This window comes from Pseudophryne corroboree, chromosome 8, assembly GCF_028390025.1.
Source record: "Pseudophryne corroboree isolate aPseCor3 chromosome 8, aPseCor3.hap2, whole genome shotgun sequence".
NCBI classification, from domain to species: domain Eukaryota; kingdom Metazoa; phylum Chordata; class Amphibia; order Anura; family Myobatrachidae; genus Pseudophryne; species Pseudophryne corroboree.
In genome coordinates this window covers 25,940,527-25,959,558 of record NC_086451.1, presented here as the reverse complement: position 1 = coordinate 25,959,558, position 19,032 = coordinate 25,940,527, and the positions used below count along the sequence as shown (strand labels likewise).

General features: G+C 48.3%; 1 protein-coding gene across 4 annotated transcripts in view; it reads right to left on the bottom strand.

Moving 5' to 3' along the window:
* The window catches only part of MBD1 (methyl-CpG binding domain protein 1), a 54,369-nt gene extending 50,341 nt beyond the window's left edge, over positions 1-4,028 (bottom strand). The window contains exon 1 of one of the 4 annotated variants that reach the window (XM_063936108.1): positions 3,886-4,028. The gene's annotated coding sequence lies outside the window, so the exon portion shown is untranslated. Of the gene's footprint in view, positions 1-3,744; positions 3,854-3,885 lie in introns of those variants that run through there. The other 3 variants (XM_063936106.1, XM_063936109.1, XM_063936107.1) reach the window with 3 other exon arrangements.
* Between the last annotated feature and the right edge of the window lie 15,004 nt (positions 4,029-19,032).

The following is a 19,032-nucleotide window of genomic DNA, read 5'->3' as shown; positions in this document are numbered from 1 at the left end:
TAGAGAAATACGCATTTATACAAACACGTGTTGACTCAACAGTTTATAATGAAACGGAGCATTGTATACAAAGTATTCTTGTATACAAAGGAATAGTGTCAAGTGAAAGCGCTCACTGTGGTAGGTATCAGCAGGTACAATACGTCTATAGAGCAGCATACAGAGGTAGGGATCAACTCAAACAGTATGTTCAGGAAGCAGTGGTAGGGATCAGAGCCAGATTCAGTGATGGATACTACAGCAACAGCTTATTTGTACGCAGAAGCTGTGCTACAATATGTAACAGCAGCAGGAGGCATCTGTAGTGGAAAGAAGCCCACTGCATGCTTTTGTGGGAAAAGAAGCCCAGACATTATGTTTAGTAAGTAGTGTCAAACAGAAAGGAAGCAGCTCAGAATTGAAGACAGTGGAAAATACTGTATATTTAAGTAGAAGTGTAAATTGGAGGGGAGAAGCACATACAAGTATACCCTGTCACATCGCTAACCCGGTAAGGAACCGGCTTTTGAACACGCGTCCGACCCGGGTCTGAACAAGCTATACCCCCTTTCACACTGTATTTTGGAGCAGTGTTATTCCCAGGTTGGTGCCTTTCACACTGAACCCGGTTCACCCATTTAAAACACCTTATTTTAATATTGAACCGTACTTTCATTTATTACCTGCTGTGAGGTACTCTGGAAACCAGAGGCTGCAAGCATCCTTGTGATGTTTTTATAGGTTATTGCATCCTTTACAGTGCCTGCAATTTGCATGGCGATTTCAGCCTCCCCTCTAATCCTCAACAACTCCCTAACTTCATCCTCACTCCAGGTTGCCATGTTGTAATAGCACTGTGATTGCAGTATAACAAACGCTCATCCAGTGTTTACAGGGTGCTGCTTGTTATTACCGGGTTCAGGCTGGTGACATCATGCAGGGAGACAGCCTCTCACCTCCTTTTTAAGATTCCAGGTTTGAATATACCGGGACCGAGGCTTTCACACTGACAAATGAAACGGGTCCGAACCGTGTTGGATCCTTCTTTTAACAAGGGCTGAAATACCGGGTTGTTGGACCCGGTAAATTCATTGTGGCGTTTTCACACTGCAGCTCAAACCGGGTAGACACGGCTAAAACTCGTCAATATACCGGGTTTTTGATGCGATGTGAAAGGGGTAGAAGTACAGGTATCAGCGCACATGGGAAGAACGTAGCACAAACAGTATGTTAAAGAGGTGGTGTATTGGGAAAGGGATAGTGTATGTCATTTGTTTAAAGAACGGCATACAGCGGGTGGGAGCAGAGTATACAGCTCAAAGAACGGCATACAGCGGGTGGAAGCAGAGTATACAGCTCAGAGAACGGCATACAGCGGGTGGGAGCAGAGTATACAGCTCAGAGAACGGCATACAGCGGGTGGGAGCAGAGTATACAGCTCAGAGAACGGCATACAGCGGGTGGGAGCAGAGTATACAGCTCAGAGAACGGCATACAGCGGGTGGGAGCAGAGTATACAGCTCAGAGAACGGCATACAGCGGGTGGGAGCAGAGTATACAGCTCAGAGAACGGCATACAGCTCAGAGAACGGCATACAGCGGGTGGGAGCAGAGTATACAGCTCAGAGAACGGCATACAGCGGGTGGGAGCAGAGTATACAGCTCAGAGAACGGCATACAGCGGGTGGGAGCAGAGTATACAGCTCAGAGAACGGCATACAGCGGGTGGGAGCAGAGTATACAGCTCAGAGAACGGCATACAGCGGGTGCGAGCAGAGTATACAGTTCAGAGAACGGCATACAGCGGGTGGGAGCAGAGTATACAGCTCAGAGAACAGCATACAGCGGGTGGGAGCAGAGTATACAGCTCAGAGAACGGCATACAGCGGGTGGGAGCAGAGTATACAGCTCAGAGAACGGCATACAGCGGGTGGGAGCAGAGTATACAGCTCAGAGAACGGCATACAGCGGGTGGGAGCAGAGTATACAGCTCAGAGAACGGCATACAGCGAGTGGGAGCAGAGTATACAGCTCAGAGAACGGCATACAGCGAGTGGGAGCAGAGTATACAGCTCAGAGAACGGCATACAGCGAGTGGGAGCAGAGTATACAGCTCAGAAAACGGCATACAGCGGGTGCGAGCTCAGAGAACGGCATACAGTGGGTGGGAGCAGAGTATACAGCTCAGAGAACGGCATACAGTGGGTGGGAGCAGAGTATACAGCTCAGAGAACGGCATACAGTGGGTGGGAGCAGAGTATACAGTTCAGAGAACGGCATACAGTGGGTGGGAGCAGAGTATACAGCTCAGAGAACGGCATACAGTGGGTGGGAGCAGAGTATACAGTTCAGAGAACGGCATACAGCGGGTGGGAGGAGAGTATACAGTTCAGAGAACAGCATACAGTGGAAGAGAAAAGCATGCAACGGAAGGACATAGGGGGATATTCAATTTGGCCCGAGGGTGCCGGGTGATAGGTATCGGCGCCGGGGGCTATTTAATTGGCCCCGATAAGCCGGCGCGTGCTGCGGTTTATCGGGGGGGTTGCTTCACCTGAAAACTTGGCTATTTCACCCGAAAACACACAGGTTTCACTCAACCTGCGTGTTTTCGGGTGTAAGAAGACTGGTTACCGGCCGAGCAAATTAAATAGCCCGACTGCAGCACCCGAAGAAACATCGGGGGTTTTTACTCCAGAAGTCTCTTTGGGCCAAATTGAATATCCCCCATAGCATCTAAGGTATGATTATCCTTTATCTATATGGCGCCCCAAGGAGTCCGCAGCACCATACAGTTCTGCATGAGCAGAAGAAAAGGGTGACTTACAGTACAGAGCATTGCAGGACATTTCTGCAGCAGCTGCCACAGTAGCCAAATAAGCAGCAGGGCAGCCAGACACAAAGGTTTCCTGCTGCTGTTGGCAGTGAAAGGTGATGATGGATCAAGAGAGGAAAAGAATATGAGGGAATAGGACCCCGCTCACGAGAGCGTACGATCAAAAAGTATGATTAGAGTGCAGTGTACACAGCATGATCACAGCGCAGTATACTATAGAAGGGAACAGCACGTGCAGCATATTTATGGAGCAGCACATACTGTATGCTTATAACAGAGCACATACTGTATGAGAAAACTGTATGCTGAAGACACAATGTAGTGTGAATGGAACAATAAATACTATGTTTAGGGCACAGATCACAGTGCAAGGGAGTAGCTTCAACAGTATACAAGTATACTGGGGAGGCGCAGCACCCTGGGCAGGCACGCCGGGGGGATGCAGAAGGTGGGCCCATGGGAGGTGCATGGGGGGGGGGGGGGGGGGGAGGTGCCCAGCGCCCTGCAGAGGCGCAGGAGGAAGGTGCCCTGCAGAGGCGCAGGAGGAAGGTGCCCAGCGCCCTGCGGAGGCGCAGGAGGAGGTGCCCAGCGCCCTGGGGAGGCGCAGGAGGTGGTGCCCAGCGCCCTGGGGAGACGCAGGAGGAGGTGCCCAGCGCCCTGGGGAGGCGCAGGAGGAGGTGCCCAGCGCCCTGGGGAGGCGCAGGAGGAGGTGCCCAGCGCCCTGGGGAAGCGCAGGAGGAAGGTGCCCTGCGGACGCACAGGAGGAGGTGCCCAGCGCCCTGGGGAGGCGCAGGAGGAGGTGCCCAGCGCCCTGGGGAGTCATGGGGGAGTGTTGGGGGGAGGGGGGGTCAGAGCACAGGCAAGCCGCAGGGGGTCAGTGCCCTCAGTAAGTATAGACCTATATGGTGCCATAGACCAGTCCAGTGTACCTAGTACTGAGGGATGGGTGTCACAGGCACAGGGGGTGACGGAGGTACACGGCCTCCCCAGCCTCCGGACCCCGCCCGGTGACGCACTAGCACCCACAGGAGGCCCCCAAGCTCTCAGCAGCGCCGCCATAATCCTCTTACCTGCTCTCTCGCAGATCAGTCCACAACGGGCGGGAGCGACGCTGGAAACGGAAGCGGAAACAGATCTCTTTCCTCTTCCGGTCGGGGCGGGGGAACTCCCCGATCAGCAGCCGTGACTAGGGGAGAGCGAGACTTGGAGAGCAGCGGGAGTGAGCCCCGCCCACTCTCAGCCCAGAGCCCCGCCTACTGTCTCGGTCCTCCTGCCGATAGGGTGACGCTCGACACGGAGGCACACCCCTGAGTCCTGGTTGGCGGTGTCGGATAAATAGGAGACAGAGGGGGCGGAGCTTACGCGCTGGGCCGTCACTGGTGACTGGTGAGCCCGGGACCAGGAGTCGGGGACGTCGCCACGAGCCATTGTCAGGCGATCAATTGGGGCAATTCACCATTATGCCGATGCCTGGGTCGGGTAATTGGCAAAACCCAACTAGTTAGCCAATATCGATTCATCGACTCCGATCTGCAAATCGGTGATTTTTTTAACCTGTATTTTGACGATCCCTCGAGAAATCGATGATCATTGGAGTACGACGGCTGGCGATCTGTGTCGCCGATCATCGGATCGTCATCGGGTACACCCTCCTTAAGGGGCCCATGGATCAGGGGTGTTTTGGGCCAACTCGCCGTTCTTCCGATGCTAGGGTCGGGGGGTCGGTGACATCCAACATGTTGGAAATCCCCGATTTGCTGATTTATACCCAAATATGATCAGAATCGGTAAGTCTCTTGGATTTTGCAGATCACCCGACCCAAAGGTGCCCATACATCAACAATCAATCTACACAATTCTGCGTTGTACCGATGATTGTGGTAACAATTGGCAAAATCCAACAAGTTTGATCATCTCGATTCGCCAATTCTGATCCAAACATGTTTGGAAACATTGATCCGAGGATTTTTATTTTGTGTATCAACAGGGAATCTGGTTTGTTGATGTATGGGACCCAATAGAAGTTGGATGTTATTGTTCATGGGTTATAAAGCATGGGATGGGGACTATAAGGTCCATAATTTTTAGGAATAACACAGGTCTCCTACATTATTGTCAATGGGTTTTTTAACCATCAGGATGAAACCATTATTGGTTGAACCATCCATGAACCCCCAGCATGCATGCGCAGATCGCGACCGCCATTCGACATCGGACTACTGTGGTCAATGTTGACTATCAGTGAACATCCGTTGTGGGTAAAACTCGGATGTGCAGACTGTGGCCACCATCCAACAGCTGACCTCCATAGATGATGTTGATGATCAATGAACATCCACCATTGCGCCTCCATTGGTGAACAACAATTAATGGTAAAACTATTTACCATCTCTATCAGACCATCAATGGAGAAGAGACATCCCTATTATGTGTGCCTCTTGCCATTTTGGACAAGAACCTCGCCCATAGCTTTAGGGTGTTCTCCATCCTCCACCTTGTCATTGGTCACCTTGTTCACAGGGATTTAACAGCTGGTGGGCAGTGGCAATGAGGGGGTGTGAGGTGAGTTTCTGTCGGTTTCAGATACCCATTAACGTCAGAGGAACAATTGTTCCAGGATGACAAGAGGGTGGAGTCCATGTTTCAAGTTGCTCCTCTATTATTAACCAGGAAATATTATTGTTCGTGATAACACAAAATTCCACATGAGTTAGTTGTAGATATAGAATTATAAACTGTGTTCCTGGGTCTGCAATGTGGTCCTTTGGAGAGTCTTCCATCTTAGAACAAAATTAGCTTTCTACAAAAGCTAATATCTCCACTTTTGACCATCGGTACTCCACCAGATAGTGGCCAACAATAACTTTGTAAGCTACAGGTTACGAACACTTTTGACATTTGCTCCATTCAATATGAACGTCATAATTTGTGGAACGGGGCTCTTGGTGCATCTTCAGATTGCATCTGTTTATCTCTTCGGGGTGTTTGAACTTCCTGCAGTGATGAATATCACACACGTGGCAATAGGACTCTTCAATTGTGGTATGGCAGGTAGTCACTGCTAATATCATTTTGGATTGGCAGTGATATTCCTAGACCACCGTATCCAATGCATGAGGTATCCTCGAGTCTATCTTACACAACAACGTTTGGGAACTCAGAGTTATCTACATGGCATAAGAGAGTTCAAAATGCATAACCAGCACTCGGCCTGATTTTCTGAGTAACACATAAGTCCAAACATGGAGGTACCTAGCAATTTTTTAGTGAACTGGACATGTGCTGTAGGCTGCATACTTATCTCCGAGCGCTTACAAGAGATTTGTCATACGCATCTCAGTCATTTCTCGGTGATAACTAAATGGGCTTTACTCTGTGACCATGAGACGTTTGCACATAATAGACATGTTCCGTAGGTGAGTCATGGGAGTGTATCCAAAACTATTACCTATTATGTGTCGTGCGGATGCACATTTCAAGCCATTTTCAGTCATAGCTCTTGCATCTAACATGGAGTAAGTGCAAGTTCCAGTTCTCAAACACAGCCTGTAACATGGCAGTTAGGAGCTGATTGGTTGGTACTTTATCACTCTCCAAGGCTTGATAAAGCTTGGCCTCAGTGTCCATGATATGTTCTAAAAGTCAATTTTCCACTCATCACACGGAGATCAACTTTATTAAATATCCTAGTAGATCGTAGTCTTTCGAAAATTTCCAGAAGGGAAAGTGGATTTTTGTTCTGTATGATATTATTGAGAGCACGATATAGTCCCACGGAGCCTGAAGCCTCCACCTATCCAGCATCACAGAGCCCCTGTATATAATATGGGGTACAGAATTCCTTATTCAAATGACTTTCAACATTCTTCAAGAATATCAAACTTTGAGTCTGGTACATTTACTAAGCACAGCTTTTCAAAGTTGACGTGTTTCAGCCACCGGATTTAAAGGGGCAATAATAAAAAATGGAAAAAAAAATTCAGACAACGTAGGGGGTCATTCCGAGTTGTTCGCTCGTTATTTTTTTCTTGCAATGGAGCGATTAATCGCTAATGCGCATGCGCAATGTCCGCAGTGCGACTGCGCCAAGTAAATTTGCTATGCAGTTAGGAATTTTACTCACGGCATTACGAGGTTTTTTCTTCGTTCTGGTGATCGTAATGTGATTGACAGGAAGTGGGTGTTTCTGGGCGGAAACAGGCCGTTTTATGGGAGTGTGTGAAAAAACGCTACCGTTTCTGGGAAAAACGCGGGAGTGGCTGGAGAAACGGAGGAGTGTCTGGGCGAACGCTGGGTGTGTTTGTGACGTCAAACCAGCAACGACAAGCACTGAACTGATCGCACTGGAAGAGTAAGTCTCGAGCTACTCAGAAACTGCACAGAGAAGTCTTTTCGCAATATTGCGAATCTTCCGTTCGCAATTTTGATAAGCTAAGATTCACTCCCAGTAGGCGGCGGCTTAGCGTGTGCAAAGCTGCTAAAAGCAGCTTGCGAGCGAACAACTCGGAATGAGGGCCTTAATACGAGATTCTACTTCCGGGTTGCAGAGTGTGCACGGCTAACACCAAAGTTAAGGAGTTTGGATAGCTTGAAGCAGGAAACGGTACTTTGCTGTAGCAGATGCTTCAGCACGATCCGTACTTAAATACGAGTGTAATCCAGAAACTAAAGACCTACCATGCATGTCATTACCTTTCCTCAGTTCATAGTTTGGCGCCTCCCTAACCTGTTTTCTAAGTGCCCTGCAAGTGTTGTGCTGTTATGGTTGTTATGGCGGATAAACCCTACGATACAGAATACCTCCGACTGTGAAGTGAGGAGTGTTATTCGATTCTTAAGCGAAGAAAGTGGGAACTGCAAAAATGTATCATCAATTAACAGCAGGTGTATGGTGATGAGAGAAAGTGGTGTGGTAATGGACTGGCAAACGTGCATGGTGAAGATCGATCGGGCTGCCTATTACTTGTCACAATTCTGAGTCAGAGGTTTTCGATTATCCACCGTGTAGTCCGGACCTTGCACCAAGCGATTTTCACTTTTTCACTAAGATCAAAGAGTTCCTGGGCAGAAAACGTTTTGGTAGTGAAGATGAGTTGAAGCTTGCTGTCGACAACTGGTTCAATGGACTAGATGCCGTTAGGGGATTCTAAAGCTTGTGGACAGATATGATAAATGCTTAAATGAAGAAGGCAATCATGGGGAGAAAAGGTTCTTAATTCCTGGATTACCCTCATAGAACATAAATCAGGTGGATGATGATCAACATACAGAGGTCAGGAAGCAGGTCGAAGTTCAGCTCAGTTTGCACACAGTAATCAAGCATGAACTCGCAGATGCAGGAGAATCATTAATTTAGCTGGGAGTTCCAGAAGAGGCTGTGGTGCCATCAGTAGTCAGTCTTGTGACACGAGGGGACTTTCACACTGCACATCATCTGTGAACATTCCTCACCAAGAAAATTCCCTCAAGAAGAAATGGCTTCATGAGACCAAGGGCAAGATTTTCGCCATTTCTCTGACGTCCTAAGTGGATGCTGGGGACTCCGTCAGGACCATGGGGAATAGCGGCTCCGCAGGAGACAGGGCACAAAAATAAAGCTTTAGGATCAGGTGGTGTGCACTGGCTCCTCCCCCTATGACCCTCCTCCAAGCCTCAGTTAGGTTTTTGTGCCCGTCCGAGCAGGGTGCAATCTAGGTGGCTCTCTTTAGGAGCTGCTTAGAAAAAGTTTTTAGGTTTTTTATGTTCAGTGAGTCCTGCTGGCAACAGGCTCACTGCATCGAGGGACTTAGGGGAGAGAAGTTCAACTCACCTGCGTGCAGGATGGATTGGCTTCTTAGGCTACTGGACACCATTAGCTCCAGAGGGAGTCGGAACACAGGTCTCACCCTGGGGTTCGTCCCGGAGCCGCGCCGCCGACCCCCCTTGCAGATGCTGAAGATTGAAGGTCCAGAAACCGGCGGCAGAAGGCTTTTCAGTCTTCATGAAGGTAGAGCACAGCACTGCAGCTGTGCGCCATTGTTGTCACACACTTCACACCATAGGTCACGGAGGGTGCAGGGCGCTGCTGGGGGCGCCCTGGGCAGCAATGTATAATACCTTTTAGGGCTAAAAAATACATCACATATAGCCCTTGAGGCTATATGGATGTATTAAACCCATGCCAGATATCTCAAACTCCGGGAGAAAAGCCCGCCGGAATAGGGGGCGGGGCTTATTCTCCTCAGCACACAGCGCCATTTTCCTGCTCAGCTCCGCTGTGAGGAAGGCTCCCAGGACTCTCCCCTGCACTGCACTACAGAAACAGGGTAAAACAGAGAGGGGGGGCACTTTTTTTGGCGATATTTTATATATTTAAGCTGCTATAAGGATACAACACTTATATAAGGTTGTTCCCATATATATTATAGCGCTTGGGTGTGTGCTGGCAAACTCTCCCTCTGTCTCCCCAAAGGGCTAGTGGGGTCCTGTCTTCGATAAGAGCATTCCCTGTGTGTCTGCTGTGTGTCGGTACGTGTGTGTCGACATGTATGAGGACGATGTTGGTGTGGAGGCAGAGCAATTGCCGATAATGGTGATGTCACCCCCCAGGGAGTCGACACCGGAATGGATGGCTTTGTTTATGGAATTACGTGATAATGTCAGCACATTACAAAAATCAGTTGACGACATGAGACGGCCGGAAAACCAGTTGGTACCTGCCCAGGCGTCTCAGACACCGTCAGGGGCTGTAAAACGCCCTTTACCTCAGTCGGTCGACACAGACCCAGACACGGACACTGAATCTAGTGTCGACGGTGAAGAAACAAACGTATTTTCAAGTAGGGCCACACGTTATATGATCACGGCAATGAAGGAGGCTTTGCATATCTCTGATACTGCAAGTACCACAAAAAGGGGTATTATGTGGGGGGTGAAAAAACTACCTGTAGTTTTTCCTGAATCAGAGGAATTGAATGATGTATGTGATGAAGCGTGGGTTAACCCAGATAGAAAAGTGCTAATTTAAAAAAAGTTATTGGCATTATACCCTTTCCCGCCAGAGGTTAGGGCGCGCTGGGAAACACCCCCTAGGGTGGATAAGGCGCTCACACGCTTATCAAAACAAGTGGCGTTACCGTCTCCTGATACGGCCGCCCTCAAGGATCCAGCTGATAGGAGGCTGGAAACTACCCTAAAAAGTATATACACACATACTGGTGTTATACTGCGACCAGCCATCGCCTCAGCCTGGATGTGCAGTGCTGGGGTGGTCTGGTCGGATTTCCTGACTGAAAATATTGATACCCTGGATAGGGACAGTATTTTATTGACTATAGAGCAATTAAAGGATGCTTTTCTTTATATGCGAGATGCTCAGAGGGATATTTGCACTCTGGCATCGAGAGTAAATGCATGTCCATATCTGCCAGAAGAAGTTTATGGACGCGACAGTGGTCAGGTGATGCAGATTCTAAACGACACATGGAAGTATTGCCGTATAAAGGGGAGGAATTATTTGGCGTCGGTCTATCGGATCTGGTGGCCACGGCAACTGCCGGAAAATCCACCTTTTTACCTCAGACCCCCTCCCAACAGAAAAAGACACCGTCTTTTCAGCCGCAGTCCTTTCGGTCCTATAAGAACAAGCGGGCAAAAGGACAGTCATATCTGCCCCGGGGCAGAGGAAGGGGTAAGAGAGGACAGCAAGCAGCCCCTGCCCAGGAACAGAAGCCCTCCCAGGGTTCTGCAAAGCCCTCAGCATGACGCTGGGGCTTTACAAGCGGACTCAGGAGCGGTGGGGGGTCGACTCAAGAATTTCAGCGCACAGTGGGCTTGCTCACAGGTGGACCCCTGGATCCTGCAGGTAGTATCTCAGGGTTACAGGTTGGAATTCGAGAAGTCTCCCCCTCGCCGGTTCCTAAAGTCTGCTTTGCCAACGTCTCCCTCAGACAGGGCGACGGTATTGGAAGCCATTCACAAGCTGTTTTCTCAGCAGGTGATAGTCAAGGTACCCCTCCTACAACAAGGAAAAGGGTATTACTCCACGCTATTTGTGGTACCGAAGCCGGACGGCTCGGTAAGACCTATTCTAAATCTGAAATCTTTGAACCTGTACATACAGAAATTCAAATTCAAGATGAAGTCACTCAGAGCAGTGATAGCGAATCTGGAAGAAGGGGACTTTATGGTGTCCCTGGACATAAAGGATGCTTACCTGCATGTCCCAATTTGCCCTTCACATCAAGGGTACCTCAGGTTCGTGGTGCAAAACTGTCATTATCAGTTTCAGACGCTGCCGTTTGGATTGTCCACGGCACCTCAGGTCTTTACCAAGGTAATGGCCGAAATAATGATTCTTCTTCGAAGAAGAGGCGTATTAATTATCCCTTACTTGGACGATCTCCTGATAAGGGCAAGGTCCAGAGAACAGCTGGAGGACGGAGTAGCACTAACCCAATTAGTGCTGCAACAACACGGGTGGATTCTGAATTTTCCAAAATCTCAGTTGACACCGACAACACGTCTGCTGTTCCTGGGAATGATTCTGGACACGGTTCAGAAAAAGGTGTTTCTTCCGGAGGAGAAAGCCAAGGAGTTATCCAAACTTGTCAGGAACCTCCTAAAACCAGGAAAAGTGTCTGTGCATCAATGCACAAGAGTCCTGGGAAAGATGGTGGCTTCTTACGAAGCGATTCCATTCGGCAGATTCCACGCACGAACTTTTCAGTGGGATCTGTTGGACAAATGGTCCGGATCGCATCTGCAGATGCACCAGCGGATAACCTTATCACCACGGACAAGGGTGTCTCTTCTGTGGTGGTTGCAGAGTGCTCATCTGTTAGAGGGCCGCAGATTCGGCATACAGGACTGGGTCCTGGTGACCACGGATGCCAGTCTGAGAGGCTGGGGAGCGGTCACACAGGGAAGAAACTTCCAGGGAGTATGGTCAAGCCTGGAGATGTCTTTTCACATAAATATACTGGAGCTAAGAGCGATTTACAATGCTCTAAGTCTGGCAAAACCCCTGCTTCAGGGTCAGCCGGTGTTGATCCAGTCGGACAACATCACGGCAGTCGCCCACGTAAACAGACAGGGCGGCACAAGAAGCAGGACAGCAATGGCAGAAGCTGCAAGGATTCTTCGCTGGGCGGAAGATCATGTGATAGCACTGTCAGCAGTGTTCATTCCGGGAGTGGACAACTGGGAAGCAGACTTCCTCAGCAGACACGATCTACACCCGGGAGAGTGGGGACTTCATCCAGAAGTCTTCCACATGATTGTGAACCGTTGGGAAAAACCAAAGGTGGATATGATGGCGTCCCGCCTCAACAAAAAACTGGACAGGTATTGCGCCAGGTCAAGAGACCCTCAAGCAATAGCTGTGGACGCTCTGGTAACACCGTGGGTGTTCCAGTCAGTGTATGTGTTCCCTCCTCTGCCTCTCATACCAAAAGTACTGAGAATTATACGGCAAAGGGGAGTAAGAACGATACTCGTGGCTCCGGATTGGCCAAGAAGAACTTGGTACCCGGAACTTCAAGAGATGCTCACAGAGGATCCGTGGCCTCTACCTCTAAGACGGGACCTGCTTCAGCAGGGACCGTGTCTATTCCAAGACTTACCGCGGCTGCGTTTGACGGCATGGCGGTTGAACGCCGAATTCTAAGGGAAAAAGGCATTCCGGAAGAGGTCATTCCTACACTGGTAAAAGCCAGGAAGGAGGTGACTGCACAACATTATCACCGCATTTGGAGAAAATATGTTGCGTGGTGTGAGGCCAGGAAGGCCCCCACAGAGGAATTTCAACTGGGTCGATTCCTACATTTCCTGCAAACAGGATTGTCTATGGGCCTCAAATTGGGGTCCATTAAGGTTCAAATTTCGGCCCTGTCGATTTTCTTCCAGAAAGAATTGGCTTCAGTTCCTGAAGTCCAGACTTTTGTAAAAGGAGTACTACATATACAGCCCCCGTTTGTGCCCCCAGTGGCACCGTGGGATCTTGATGTAGTTTTGGATTTTCTCAAATCCCATTGGTTTGAGCCACTCAAATCGGTGGAGTTGAAATATCTTACATGGAAAGTAACCATGCTACTGGCCCTGGCTTCAGCCAGGAGAGTATCAGAATTAGCGGCTTTATCATATAAGAGCCCATATCTGATTTTCCATTCGGACAGGGCAGAACTGCGGACGCGTCCTCATTTTCTGCCTAAGGTGGTGTCAGCGTTTCACCTGAACCAGCCTATTGTGGTGCCTGCGGCTACTAACGATTTGGAGGATTCCAAGTTGTTGGACGTGGTCCGGGCATTGAAAATATATATTTCAAGAACGGCTGGAGTCAGAAAGTCTGACTCGCTGTTTATATTGTATGCACCCAACAAGCTGGGTGCTCCTGCTTCTAAGCAGACGATTGCTCGTTGGATTTGTAGCACAATTCAACTTGCACATTCTGTGGCAGGCTTGCCACAACCAAAATCTGTCAAGGCCCATTCCACAAGGAAAGTCGGCTCATCCTGGGCGGCTGCCCGGGGGGTCTCGGCATTACAACTCTGCCGAGCAGCTACGTGGTCGGGGGAGAACACGTTTGTAAAATTCTACAAATTTGATACCATGGCTAAAGAGGACCTGGAGTTCTCTCATTCGGTGCTGCAGAGTCATCCGCACTCTCCCGCCCGTTTGGGAGCTTTGGTATAATCCCCATGGTCCTGACGGAGTCCCCAGCATCCACTTAGGACGTCAGAGAAAATAAGATTTTACTTACCGATAAATCTATTTCTCGTAGTCCGTAGTGGATGCTGGGCGCCCATCCCAAGTGCGGATTGTCTGCAATACTTGTACATAGTTATTGTTACAAAAAAATCGGGTTGTTATTGTTGTGAGCCGTCTGTTCAGAGGCTCCTACGTTTGTCATACTGTTAACTGGGTTCAGATCACAAGTTGTACGGTGTGATTGGTGTGGCTGGTATGAGTCTTACCCGGGATTCATTATCCTTCCTTATTGTGTACGCTCGTCCGGGCACAGTATCCTAACTGAGGCTTGGAGGAGGGTCATAGGGGGAGGAGCCAGTGCACACCACCTGATCCTAAAGCTTTATTTTTGTGCCCTGTCTCCTGCGGAGCCGCTATTCCCCATGGTCCTGACGGAGTCCCCAGCATCCACTACGGACTACGAGAAATAGATTTATCGGTAAGTAAAATCTTATTTTTTGCAGTTTGAGCTCTCTTGCCTTAAAGCATGTTAAAAATAAAATACTATCCCCTTACTGCATGGGCTGTGCTACTGTGCATCAATTCCAGACAACCTCTTGGCCCATGGGTGTCAGCGGGAAAGAAAAGGAATTGAGTCTTTTCTGTATAATAAACGTCATCTGTGCCGCCCCCCCCCCCTCCCCGCTTTATTAATACATATGTGTGTACACTTTAAGTTTTAAGTCTAATCGGCGCCCCCTTATTATAATAAATATGATAACGTTTTATTTATGTAGCTATATACATATAGTAAGTGTGTCATTAAGTATAATGGGGCTAGACACATACAAGTTTTGTGGATGGTACGTATTGGGCACAACTGTTTGTTTGCCAACCAGGGAATATGCAAAGCCTCCATGTGATTCCATGCAGCAAGCAGCCTGTACAACAAAGCATTAAGATCAGTGGTTCTCAAGCTTGGCCCTCAAGGACCCTAGCAATTCACATTTTCCAGGTCACCTGTGAATTTTTTAAGTGCGACAGTTGGTGATCCACGGTGCACCTGCTGGGTGACCTGGAAAATGTGAACCTTTGGGGGTTCTTAAAGACTGAGTTTGGGAACCACTGGGTAAAATAACCCAGGCAGTTGTTGACCCTGCTGAGGCAGCTTAGGGAAGCCTCTGTCCAACACACTTCCATAATTCTGACCTATCGACATCCCCAAAGTCAACTCCCAGGTCAGTCGTGACGGATGGTGGGTTACTCACAAGAAGCTGTATAGGTATTGTTGCAGTTGAATCTACAGGGACGCCTGGCCTCATTGGGCAGGCTTTTCGTCCTGCTAACTGGTTTGCCTTTAGTTCACTTTAATAACTCACGAAGGCAAACAATGGATGAAATACGCTCCCCTTTAGCATATACACATACATTATTATAATCACCAACTAATAGCCAAAGAAACCGCCGTGTGCAGCGCGGACAGCAGCTAGACGGCTGAACTGTTATTTTAGACACACGTCTGGTAGCCCCCAGGTTCATTCTGATGGTGAGCTGCTCCACTGTAGCGCGTCGGTCAGCCCTTACGCACCTTCATAGCCGACGTTCACCTCTCACATCAATGGCATGTGGCGCTCCGCAGTTTCCACATCGGTTAGTCACAATGGTGCCATTTGTCCAGTCACGATACACCTTCACCGCAGCAGCACGCCGACAGGTCACACACTGCGCTGTATCAGAAATACCGCCGCCCTTGGCCAGAAAGCCGATAATCATCCCTTTTTGCAACTCGGATAAATCGCCCCTATTACCCATGACAGCAACGAGTGATGTGTGCAGACGGCCTATCACACGCCTTATATACCCACTGTGCCAGCGCACGACGCAGGATCGGTATGGGATCCCAGAGGTCAGGAGACCGTCGCCGGGAACCCGACTGCCAGAATCCTGACAGCGAGCAAAGTGTGTCCTATCGCAAGCTTGCTGCGCTCGCCACGCTTCAGGCCCGATACTATTATATTCCCCCGCGGATGGTGGCGTGGACTGCCACCCAAGGGTGAATACCGGACTTGGGTCGGGATTCCGACCGCCTGGCATTTCCTCCGGCTGTTGGGATTTCGGCGTCGGTATCCTGACCGCCAGTAATTTAACCGCATACCCACGACACATGACGTACTTTGTGTGCTATGCTCCGTAGGCGGTCGTCATGTTGCTCAACCCTTTATAAACACAATAGCAATAATGAGACAATACCAAGAGGTTCATGACACTATACATTACATACATATCTCATCTCCGTCTTTGATCCAGTCACTTAGATGAGCATTGATGGCTACTGAGCAACGTCCTTCACTCTACTCCTGCGGAAGGGACTAAGCTCTTAATGTCTTTCCACTTTCAGAGGGTGCAATGGTCCATGGGGGCTTCTCGATCCACTTGCAGCTGAACCTTTGATGCCCTGTGCACAGTCCAATCTGAACTGTAAACCCCACGGTAAGGACTGTTCTAGAGCGAGACCCTTTCTGCCCTCCATTTGCGTCTTTTTAACAGTGAGAACTACTTGCACTAATAGATTTACCAAGTGAGTCGTATCAAAGCACATAGTAATATCACTGGTTAGCAGCCATAAGATTCGAAAGCCATAAGCTAGGTAAATACCATGCAATAATTGTACCAATATGTCAATCATCTGGTGCTAGGCCATTTTTATTGTATAGTGTGAACGATCGTTTCCGTGTTTCGCCAACAAACCAGAAACTCCCGGTCTCTCTCTCTCCATGGAGAAAACGAGGTGCACTGCGTTCTGTCACGTGTCACAGGTCCTGTCAGCAGTATCTCGGGAGCTCAAGTCTGTCACTTGCTTTATTAGTCAATGACCCTTCTCCACAATGACCACATATGCATCAGTCAATTTTACATCTTTGCGTTATTTGGGGCTGTGGTCACTCGTCTATTTGTGAACCTCGACAGCTAGTTTCAACGATAACAAGTGACTCCACTCACAGCCCCACATTGGGATGTGTCAGGCTCAAACGCTATGCTGCTTCCCGAGTCCTGAGCATAAGGTATATATAAGAAGTGGGGTAATAGCAGCGCCTGCTAAGTTTGGGCTCTGACCATTACTTAAGTAAAATAATTTATATTTATTTGCCATCTGCCTAATGGAACTTGCGCCTATTGGTTTCCTCTGCGATCCACAAGCAGAACTCACACTGATGGGATTCTTCAGGCTTCTGTATGAAGTCCAGGGCACAACAGACAGTCCCGCCCAGAAACTGGCAAATTGGTGTAGAGTTTGTATGTTTTCGTCATCTTTGCATGGGTTTCCTCCCACACCCCTAAAAACATACTGGTAGGTCAATTGGCTTCTGACAAAATGAAGTGTGTGTATGTGTGTAATATACAATTTGGGGGGGGTCATTCCGAGTTGATCGCTCGCTAGCTATTTTTTGCAGCGCTGCGATCAAATAGTCGCTTTGCAAATGTGCGAACGCTCGTGCAGCCGAGTGGTACAAAAAAGTTTTGTGCAGTTTCTGAGTAGCTCTGAACTTACTCAGCAGCTGCGATCACATCAGCCTGTCCGGTCCCGGAATTGACGTCAGACACCAGCCCTGCAACGCTTGGACACGCCTGCATTTTTCCAACCACTCCATGAAAACGGTCAGTTGACACCCACAAACGCCTTCTTCCTGTCAATCTCCTTGCAATCGGCTGTGCGAATGGATTCTTCGTTAAAACCATCGCCCAGCAACGATCCTCTTTGTACCCGTTCGAGCCTGCGCATTGCGGTGCATACGCATGCGCAGTTTTGCCGAGTTTTGACCTGATCGCAGCGCTGCAAAAAAATAGCTAGTGTGCAATCAGGTCGGAATGACCCCCTTAGACTGTAAGCTCCAATGGTCCAGGGACTAAATTGAGTAACTGATTATTTACTTGTATTTATGGAAATGAAGACAACATGTCACATACAACTGATGGCTGTTGAACAGAAGCGCAGACAGAAAAGCCTGCTACTCTATGCTCATTCTGGTCGAACCCCCCCCACCCCCACCCCATAGACACGATGTTTAAGAAAAACAAAATGCCATAAATTTTAGGAAATAAAAATCATTTATTGACTAAAGATGGTGAGATACTGAGAATGGTGTCGGCCTTGGAAAGATGAAAATGGAAATTCCTCCACCAATCCGGGGTAAATACAGCAGGACTTCTAATCATTACCAAGCGACCTTGATCACTAAGGATATATATAGATGTAACATCTAGATGGTATTGTAACACCATTGCCTGTGAGGTTCTCATTCTGAACAGGTCACCCCTATAAATATTTCCCTGAATGCTCAAACAAAACCAGGTCCCAAATGAAAGCTGAGCAGTTTCACAATGTAACAGTGAATACGTCAAGGACACAATAATGCAGGTTTTATGCCAAAACACGCATTGACCATTCCATTAGAAAGCCATTTGTCCACAGGATTGTACGCATATGGTGCCGACTGCTAGGCGAAACCTTCCACATGCATTTCTGCATCTCAATGGCACGCTACGATCCAGGCCAATTCTACCATCCCATACTACCAAGATGAATGTCGGGGCTAACTTCAGAAACTTCTGCAACCTTAAGTGGGGTTTCCACCTTTACGCAGTTTTAATTTATTTTTTAGAATTGCAATCCTTAAATTAATTGCTTTATCTTTTATCTTTCCAGCATCCTTCTGTGCTTTTCACCAAAAGTTGACATCATCCAAGCACAGTCATTTTCTTTGCACTGCAAACACGAAATGCCACTGTGTATTCTACTTTATACGATGCCCAAGGCACGGAAGAGCCGTTTCACAGGACAGTGCATTAAAATGAGGAATAATATAAACACTTGGATGAAATGCATAAAATTAAGTCAGAAAAAAATATAGATGCATGGGGGCAATATAATAAATGAAGGTCATGTGAAGGTAAGGTTCTCTTTTAGCGTGTGATGTAGGTCCGAGCAACCAAGAGTCATGTGGAACTGCAGAGGCTGTAACCGCTGGGAGTTGTGGTTCCACAAGGGACTGTTTCGGCTAGTTTCCTTCTTATGGAAAGTCTCGCAGAAATTTCCCCTACAACAAAATGTTTTCTGCCAGCTGGGAAAAAAAGTCCAAATACTGTACGCTCCCGATTAACACTAGTGTTCATTCTAGCACCCTGCACCTTTCAAAACATGTGCAGTTCCTCTTTCCTGCCTGAGGTGTCGCTCTCTGCTCTGGTGCTTCTCAGCACACTCTGCTCTGTATTTCAGTGCTGAGATACAGACCAGAGTGTTCTGAGAAGCACCAGAGCAGAGAGCGACACCCCAGGCAGGAAAGAGGAACTGCACATGTTTTGAAAGGTGCAGGGTGCTAGAATGAACACTATAACACTGCCTTTTTTTAAACGCGGCCAGTAACAAAACTGATGATGATTTAAGTTACGGGACGTTCACATACCTATTTCTCTGGAAGGATTAAAATATAGGAAAAAAAAAAATCTGAATTATATTTACAGTCTTTTCAAACATGAGATCGGCACAAACTATG